This window comes from Otolemur garnettii, unplaced genomic scaffold (genome assembly GCF_000181295.1).
Source record: "Otolemur garnettii isolate 467f Iridium unplaced genomic scaffold, OtoGar3 scaffold00083, whole genome shotgun sequence".
NCBI classification, from domain to species: Eukaryota; Metazoa; Chordata; class Mammalia; order Primates; family Galagidae; genus Otolemur; species Otolemur garnettii.
Genome location: NW_003852478.1, coordinates 8,449,318 through 8,459,185, shown reverse-complemented (window position 1 = coordinate 8,459,185; position 9,868 = coordinate 8,449,318). Strand labels below are relative to the sequence as shown.

Genomic DNA, 9,868 nt, shown 5'->3' with positions numbered 1-9,868 from the left:
GCAAATTAGGGTACTGGTTTCCCCAGTGCTCCATTCCCTCCCTATACTGTTAAAGGCCAGGGGTAAAACTCCGAAGGAGCAAAGGACCCTGACCTCCACTGCCTCCCTCCTTCAGCCATGGGCGTATGTCCGGTCGACCTAGGCCCACCCACCGATAAGAAGCAACCCAAGATGCGCTCCTCCCGGAGATGGGGAAAAGATGCCACTGGCGGTCCACGCGCCTTCGCATCCCCTTTCTCCAAGCCCCAGGAGAAGAAATGTCAGTGATGCCACCGGGAGAAAAAGAAGTCTTCCAATAACACCCGAATAATCTAACCTGGTGTCAGCAAAGCGTTTTGCTTTGCAAGGGAGAAAGGGTTCCCTTTCTGCCTCCAGATTCCTCATCCGGCAGGAAGCTCTTCCTCTTCCTCGCCCCCGGCCTCCAGGCTGAAAACCGGAGCCTCCCGGATCTAACGCTAACGCTCCCCCGGCCGGCCGCACCCTCCACCCGGCCAGGCCCCGCCTCCCTGGCTTTCTAGTAACTGGCGCCCTCCAGACGGGCTCCAGGAAGGGGGCGCCGGGTGAACCCAGCTATCCCCGGCGCCCGGCGGTGGCCGCGGAACAGGCACACGCTAGTCCCGGAGGACCAGGAGCTCCCGGCGGCCGGGATCCCCCAGCGCGGCTCCGCGCTGGCTAACGGGGCAAGTCGCATGCGCACCCAGACGCGCCAGGGAAAGGGAGAGTGAGGGGAGGGGCAAACGCGGAGCCTCCAGCGGCCGCCAGAGTCCACGGGGTCACTGACGACGCATGCGCCAGGAGGGAGCGCAATCACTGACTCGGCTTGCGGCTACCGGTTAAAAAAAGGAAACCCCGGAGAGCCAGAGCGCGAAGGAAATCTGGCCGCTGCCGCCGCGAGCGCGTTCCCGGTGAGTGGCGCCCCACCGGGTGGGCCCGGGGCCTGACGCCCGCCGGTTGGCTTGCCTCGGCGGCGCATGCGTGCTCTCGGCGCCGGTGGAGGAGGGGAAGGGAAGGGAGGGGGAGGAGGAGCGGGCGACAGTAGCAGTGAATTTTTTGGGGGGTGGGTGGGGGGCGCCACTCACAACGCCAGTGCTGCTGGCAGGGGGAGCCGCGGTGTCTCCTGGACGCTGCCAGGTTAGTGGCTCCAAGTCACCACAGTTCGAATCCTGGGTGGAGGAGGGAAGAAACCGGAGACGCCGCAAGCCACACGGTGAGGGAGCGGGGAAGGGGAGGGAGAGGGAGAGGGGGGCGGTGTGTGTGGGGCCGGGGGGCGGCGGCCAAGGGTGGGGAAGGCGGGAGCTGAAGCCCAAGTTTTGCGTCTGTCTCTTCTGTGTCTTTTCCCGGGAGTTGGGGCGGAGGCCCGCCCTGGCCCAGGCGCCCTCTGGGGCAGCTGGGGTTACCTGCGGGGCAGGGGCGGGATTGGGGTGCACGACCGGCCGGGTGGCCTGAGGGCTCCCGAGGTTGCGGCCGATTCCAGCGGCTAGGACCCTGGAAAAGCGAGGGACCCGGTGTTCAAGAGGGTTTTCGCAGGGGACCCGCTAGGCCTTGTGACCCACTTTATTCCTGTCACTACTTGGGCACGTTTGGAGCGGCGCCCAATGGGGCGCCAGGGCGGCCAGCTCCTCTGGGGAACCCCCGCCCTCCCGGCGCCCGGCCCGCGCTCTGCGGTCTGCAGTCCGAGCGGCCGCCGCCACCGCGCGTGGGCTGGTTCCGTTAGTGGTGGTGGTTCCGGGGCTCGATCTTGGCGGCTCCGAGCGTCCGACTCTTGCAACTGCGCGGGTTCCAGGGCTGGCGGCGCGGGGCTCGGTGACCCTTCTTTCCATAACCCGCCCCTCCCGCTCGCGGTCGCTCCACCGGCGTTTCCAGATCCTTTTCCGCTCCCGAAGCTGGTTTTTCCGCCTGAAGCTGGAGAGGTAGTCCTGGCACTCAGGCCCTGAGAGTGTGATTCTTGAGTGTTTTTCGCTGGTGTAGAAGTCGCCCTGTTGATAGTAGTGAGCAGAATTCTGAAAGATAAAAGCCTCGGCCTCTGACCTGACAGATGAAAGATTAAATCAGGTTGTGATTTTTGTTGCTCTTAGAACGCCATGCTGTATGACTCCAAGGCTTTCTAGCATTTAAAAAAAAAAAAAAACCAACAAATCAACAAAACCCAAAACACACTGTTCTCTTTTGCGGTGAAAGAAATGCACAGGAAGTAAAGAAACTTTTACACCCATTGTTGATTTGACTATTAACGCCGATTCTCAAAATTAGAGGCAATTTCGCCAGAAGACCGTGTTCCAGTTTTAAATGATTAGAGGAGAAAATTGTGAAACATTACCCTTTACCTGGCTGAAAATAAACCTTCTTAAAAGGATGCAATTTAGATAATGAGTTGCTTTCTCTGAAACTTACCCCTGGGACACCTCAACTCTGGTTTGTTTTAAAATCTTGCTGGGAGGAGGAAACTAATTCAAGTGTTAAGTAGTTGACTGAACAGAATGTCTTTAAAGGTTAACCTGAAGAAGATAGACTGAAAATGTGGTGGAAGTGGTCATGATCGGCTATGAAAAAAGGATGGAAGCGCTCCTGGATACTGACGTGGAAAGATCTCAGAAATTTGTTACAAAGTGAAAAAAACAAGGTGTAGGACAAAGAATGGCATCCTATTTTGTGTGTGAGGGGGCATGTGCACTAATGTACACTTACGTTTGCTCTTCTATATATAATATAAACTCTGGGAGGACACTAGTTTTCCAGTTACTGAAAACTAGTAACCACGGAGGAGAAGGAGAAGTAGCGTGATGAGGAAAGGGTGGAAAATGAGATTTACTGTGTGTATGTCTTATTTTTTATTTTTTGTAACTATATTATGGATTCATAAACCAAACTAAACAAAAACCCTCCTCCCCCAAATAATTTGTGTGCTTTTTGGTTGCCTAATTTATGGTGTTTTGACCATTTTCAATTTGATTTCTTTTAATACATTTTAGAAAAATGAAATAAGAAATTTATAATAAATTTGGCTACTTTAAGTTTTAAGATGCTGTTGTCAAAGGCAAATTTATCTTTTCAGGTGTTTAGTTATATTTCGCTTAGCCAAAATATATGACATGGTTTACATTTGGCATTATGACTATTATATTGTATAGTATGTGTCCCTCCCTTTCCTCATTTTTAGGAGTCATAGGTTTATACACTTTAATTAATCCCAAAGTTTCATGATGAATAATTGGAGGATATGGACGAAATTCCACTAAAATGATAGCATATTTGATTGTCTAGATTAGTTTGCTTTTCAGGTTGAGAAACTTTTCTTTCTCTTAAGGAAATATGGTATGAACCTCAGTGAAATGTAAATTTTGTGTGTGTGTGTGGTTATTTCTTATGAAAAAATAAAACTAAGCAGCAATGTTCTGTTGGTACAAAAAAATGAACACTTTTTATAGCTATAGATAACAGTGGAAACCTTTTTAATGAAAGTTAAGATTGAAAGGGGGGTTTTTAAGAGTAGATACAATTTTAGGGGGCCATAATCAAACTCCCTCTGCTGACTAATATTTTATGATTTAATGGTCGGGAGTGATTTAGCAGTTGGTGTGGGCATTTTTGGTAATGTCAGTATTCCTTTTTATTTTGTAGGATGGGATAGTTATACTATTTCTGTTTGATATGGGAGTTTCCATTATCAAACCTTCTACAGATTAGCAGTTTTTCATTTGAACTTTGTGGGCCTATTCAATCTTTTTAAAAGGTGGATCACATTTTAAATTTTCATTTATATTTTTTTAAATTACAGAACTAAGTTGATGCTTATGGAAATTTAAAACAACCCCATTACATACCTCTGCTTCTAGCCCATGTGCCCCCTAGAGATAACCACTGTTAACACTGTATCCTTTTCAGAGTTAAACTCTGAATTGTCTTGAGTGACCATTTGCTCCTGCCAATTTCCTTTTATCTTGGTCTCTGTTATTACCTTTAGAGCAGGGAAATTACCTGGATTATGTCAGAAAGTTAACATCTGACCTGCACCTCAGGACATGTTCATCTTTGAGGGAACAATTGGTGTGGAGGTATTTGCAGAGTTTGCAGGAAGGTTTACTGATGTGAGCTTTATCTGTTACAAATTGAATTCACCATAAAGACTTGGATTCCATGAATTTCTAGGACTCTTTAGAGGTTAACAGTAGTTTTCTTTTGCTTCTGACCTCATCAATGACTCATGGGTTATACTTTGAAATTTTTCTCCTGTACTTGTAGACCACTACGAAAACCTTCTAGATTACATCAGCCTCCTCAGGTCCTCCGAAGTGAACCTTAGTAGACTCTGTATTCAACTAAGTGACACTGATTTACTTCCAGCGTTTGAAGAGAAAGCAGAGAACAAGCTCTTTGATCTGGGTTGTTCTTAATTGATAGCGGACAGATAGTAAGTAACAATGCAGGATGAGCGACTGCCTTCAGTAGGTTTGAGATCTGGTTTGATTAAAAGAGCCTATGCATCAGTGGTTCTCAGCTATCCTAATGCCTCCTAATGCCGCTACCCTTTAATACGGTTACTCATGTTGTGGTGACCCCCAACCATAAAATTATTTTCGTTGCTAACTTCATAACAGTAATGTTGCTACTGTTATGAATTGTAATGTAAATCTGATATGCAGGATGTATTTTCATTGTTACAAAGGGGTCGTGACTCACAGGTTGAAACCGCTGCTATACATACTCTTACAACAAAAAAGAAAGGACAGGTTCTAGAAGAAAAATAAAGATAAGATGTGTATATTTTGGAAATATACATATAAGATGAGACAATTTCCAGCTTTTTGGGGGGGAGGGTGAGAGCATGGGATTTTGAGGGAGAATATGTATCTGAGTTTTAATCAGGACAGAACAGACTTAGTAGCTCTTAATGTATGGAGTTAAGTTGCATCCTTATAGCAAGTATCTATGAGACTAATAGCTATTTTAATAGTTTTGTTTTTTAAGCTTTCACACTGGAAAGAGCCATTTGCTATTTTATTTGATAGTTATAACCTCTACAATCTTTAGATTTTAGAATTGCTGGAAATATTAAATTAGGAAATTTAATTTTATCAGTTAATTATTATCTACCATCAATTATATCAGGCATTGTTATTAAAAGAAAGTTGTTTCCTCCTATCTCATTCTTTCCTCAAAGCACATATTTAATGTCACCTCTCCTACACATTTTTACTTCCAATGCTGTGTCAAATAAAATATTTATCTGCTGTGAATGTTTTAATAAAAAAATTGTGGGTGGAAAAATCACTTATGTTTCACATTATAGTGAAACTACCTTTTATTGTGTCTGTTTCCTTATAGTTCTTTGCTGATGCAGAAGGAAAGTATTTTTTAAAGTGTATGTTTTTTTTTTGGTAGTCATTACACCAGTGGATATTGTATTTTCTCCTTTTCTGAATCTAAAATTCTGGATGGAGTTATATGAATTATTTATAGAACACTTGTAAGTGTCAGAGCAAATTAATTCTTACTAATGGACTGTAATTATACATGTGTAATGAAATTTGTGTTTATAGGTCGCTTTACAGCTATTATTGGCCTTGCTAGGTGTAACTTCTATCATCTAAGTAAAGAGATTCTTGTTGTTCTCCATGTTTTTGATTGTGCAAGGGCTAAATTAAAACTCATTCTCATAGTCTCAACTCTTGAGTTAATTTACTTTAGTTGTATATTTGCAAAGATGTAATTCTGCTTATTTTAAATCTTAGACATATACAGAGAGAAAACACTTGTAAAAAATGAATTTTTATGAATTGTTTTGAATTTTATTTTGTATGCTGTTTGGATGTGATTTACTTTTTATTTTTCAGAATTTTTTTTTCATTTTTACATTAATGGCATAAAGACATGCATTTTTATCTTTTTCAAGGGGTGCTCACTTAGTACTTATTTTTAATTCTCATCTCAAATAGTGGAAAAAGAAAGTACAAACTGATTCATGTTTAAAGGTTTTTGTATTAAAACAAAAGCACAAATAGGAGTTGTACCAATGAGAGTTAAACCATATACTTTAATAAGAATTTGTCATTTGTGTTAAAATATGGTTTAATGTAAATAGTTGCCTTTATTTCTTTCTTAATCACTTCCCCATCCCCTAGTTATAATAGCACATGCCTAATGTTAAAAATTTGGGAAATGCTACAAAAGCACAGATTAAATTTTTAAAATACCATCGAAAAATCTCAATCTCAGATATCATTATTAATCTCGGTAACATCTTCTTCCTGTATTTTGTTTAGCCATTACATAAGAATATATGCACTGGCAAATACATGGTTATAAGCTTATAATGCATCTGTGTAAACAATTCTATTAACAGTGAATAATCAACATTTTTATGTCGGTGTTTTTCTGTTACGTGGTTATTTTTATTAGCTACATGGTATTCTCTGTGTGTGTGCAAGACAATTTACTTATCAATATTTTTCTCTTGTTAAACTATTTTCAGTTTTGAAAATAATAAATAATGATGCCATTTTTAGGAGTGACAAGTGGAGTTGATACTCCAAAAAATTTCCATAGTCATCAGAAGAATTAAAATTCAAATAACATGATACTGAATTGGTATTGATAACTAGATGAAATGGAAACTTTGTGCTTTTTGTTGAAAAAAAAAAAGCCTCATGTATATAATAAATTATTGGGCTGGGTTCTATGGCTCACGCCTATAATCCTTACACCATGAGGGGCCCAGTTAGGTAGATTGCTTGAGACCAGCCTAAACAAGAGAGCAAGACCTCTCTACTAAAAATCGAAAAACTAGCTGGATGTGGTGGCAGGCACCTGTAGTGCCAGGTACTTGGCTGGCTGAGGCAAGAGGATAACTTGAGCCCAAAGAGTATGAGGTTGCTGTGAGCTATATTGCCATAGCACTCTGCCAGGGTGACAGATAAATTATCTAATAATGACCCATAATAATGAAGTAAATTCAAGATGTTTGTGATGGTGTATTTTCTTTCTGAATTGTGTTTTACTTTGCATTATATTAAATTCTCATTTCATGAGTATAAGTCATTTAGATAGTAATGCTCTTCTTTTTTTTTTTAATTAAATTATAGCTGTGTACATCAATGTAATTGTGGGGTACAATGTGCTGGTTTTATTTACAATTTGAAATATTTTCAGCAGACTGGTTAACATAGCCTTCACGGCATTTTCTTATTGTGTTAAGACATTTATATTCTACACCTAGTAAATTTCACATGTACCCTTGTAGTAATGCTCTTCTTATACTACCCTTCTAAGTTGCATGGGAATATGTGAAGTAGTCTGCAAAGATGATTAAAATTTGAGCTGTAACCTTTTTTATCCAGTGGTCCGAGTTCAATCAGAGTAGCTGGGACTACAGGCGCCTGCCACCACATCTGGCTAGTTTTTCTATTTTTAGTAGAGATGGGGGTCTCTCTCTTGCTCATCAACTCAAGCAATTCACCTGCCTCAGCCTCCCGGAATGCTAGGATTACAGGCATGAGCCACTGCGCCTAAACCTCAAGGAGAATTTTGAAATTGCTTCGCAAATGGAAAATCTAAATAGCAAAAAATATTGTCACCCAAAAACTTGACCTTAGCTTAATATAGGACTTTTGTGAAAGTTCATTCAGTTCCTAGGCATATAATATTTGTGTGTGCTTCATCCTCCAGTTTAAATTGAGGACAAAAACTGTTAAACTGTTGTCAACAGAAAATAGGTGTTATCTTACAGTTTAATGCATAGTTTTAATGTATTACATATTTTTAGAAGTTATACATTTTGTCATGTTTTCATAAATATTTTTTATAGTGACTCCCTTTTCCTTTTTTAGCTTTTGTCAGCAAAATAGGAAGTTTTTTGTTTTTTTTTTGCAGTTTTTGGCCGGGGCTGGGTTTGAACCCGCCACCTGGCATATGGGGCCAGCGCCCAACTCTTTTGAGTCACGGGTCCCGCCCAGAAGTTTTTTTTTTTTATATATATGTGTATTATTTTGTCTGTTTATTCTCAGTGAGATTACCAGGTAGTTAAAATACCTGTTTTTAATCTTTCTTTCTTTCTTCCTTTCCTTTCTTCTTTCTTGACAGGGTCTCACTTTGTTGCCCTGGCGAGAAATTTCTTTTCTTTGCTTTCGTTCTTTAGTTTCTTTCTTCTTTCTTTCCTTTCTTCTTTCTTGACAGGGTCTTACTTTGTTGCCCTGGGTAGAGTGCTGTTGGGCTCAAGCTATCCTCTTGCCTCAGCCTCCTAAGTAGTTGGGACGACAGGCACTGGCCACAATATACGGCTACTTTTTCTATTTTTAGTAGAGATGGGGTCTTGCTCTTGCTCAGGCTGGTCTCAAATTTCTGAGCTCAAGTGATCCACCTGCCTTTGCCTCTCAGAGAGCTAGGATTACAGGCAAGAGCCACTGAGCCTGGCCTCTACCTTTTAAAAATCTGTATACAGTTTCTTATTTTTTACATGAAACTTAGTAGCAGAGACAGCAAACTAAGTTAACAAAAGGCCATATGCTTACTAAGTGGTATATTGATAGCATGATATAGTGATTGAGAGTGGGGCCCTGTATCTAGTCAGTTTGGCATTCAGATCCTGCCCCTACCACTAACGGGCTGTGTGACCTTAGACAAATTATGTTACCTCGTAGTACCTGGATTTCTTATCTGTAAAATGGAACTTATACTAATTCATAATATATATGAGATAATATGTGCATATTACATAGGAAAACAATTACTTTTCACATTGAGTATTCAGTAAATGTTACTATTACTCTTGTTATTTTCACAATATGTAGCAAACATGGCTTTTATTTTTGCTCTAGATTTAAATGAATTTTTTAAAACATGCTTAGTTTTATACTTATATAAGAGCTTGAAAGAATTTGACCTTTTATGCAACTTATAATAATAAAAATGTTACTAGAACATGTTTTCAAGAAACGTGTTATTATGTATTTCTTTGAGATCTTTTCACCAAGTACAGTTTTGATTTACAAAACTGATAACTGGTTTTCTTCTGTGTTTAAAATTAAAAGTTTAGTTGAAGAAATACTAGAAATTATTTAGGAGAAAACCACAGTTTAAAACTAAAGAAAATTTATATTTTGCATCTACGTAGTTCAATAGAACTGTCACACATCTTTACTAGAAACAAAATATTAATGAAAAAGCTATTTGTGATTTTTATCTGAGAATTTTTGTCTTCCTCAAAAATGATGTTTGTAATTATAATGCTGCCTTTATTTCACCTGTAGCGTTTACTGTGTAAAATTTCTATTGTTTAGCTTTTTTACATTTGATGACATTCTTCTGTTTTTCTGTAAATCTGTTATTTGTTGGAGTTGATCTTTTTTTTTTTAATGGGCCATTGAGGCATTTTATTTTTAAGTATGTATTGCATCCCTAGAAAAAGAATCCCAGTATATTCCCTGCTGTGTGTTTCTTCGTGGTCCATGATGCTGGCTGAAGTTATCAGTACAGTGAAACCAAACTGGCAGGATGGGAGCACATTATTCTGCCAATTTTCTAGATCTTTGAGTTGCACATCACACCTGGGCTGATCACTCCACACTTGTTTAACCTCCCAGCTCTGCGATCATCGGTCGTTTCAAATTTGTCAACATAACCATGCTTCACCATCACAATTAGAAACTGGACAATGATTTTGGAGCAGGGCCTTATAAGAACCTGGGATTTGCTTCTCTTTGGGGCATTGCTGATGCTTAGATACCAGCCAGGACATGCCTGCGCACCATGATGGTGGCCCAGAAAGGGGTGGCCAGGAGAGCCACGGGGTTCTGGGAAGCATGTGGGCTAGTGCCTGGAGCTGAGCATTACTAAAATTTATAACATTGACTTTTCTTTTCTTTTTTTTTTTTTT

At 40.7% G+C, this 9,868-nt stretch overlaps 1 protein-coding gene across 3 annotated transcripts in view; it reads left to right on the top strand.

Annotated features, from left to right (window-relative positions):
• Window positions 1-784: 784 nt before the first annotated feature.
• CLOCK (clock circadian regulator) overlaps window positions 785-9,868 on the top strand; it is a 99,051-nt gene continuing 89,967 nt past the window's right edge. For 2 of the 3 annotated variants that reach the window (XM_023515978.1, XM_023515976.1), the window contains exon 1: window positions 785-905. The gene's annotated coding sequence lies outside the window, so the exon portion shown is untranslated. Of the gene's footprint in view, window positions 906-1,087; window positions 1,208-9,868 lie in introns of those variants that run through there. The other variant, XM_023515977.1, reaches the window with a different exon arrangement.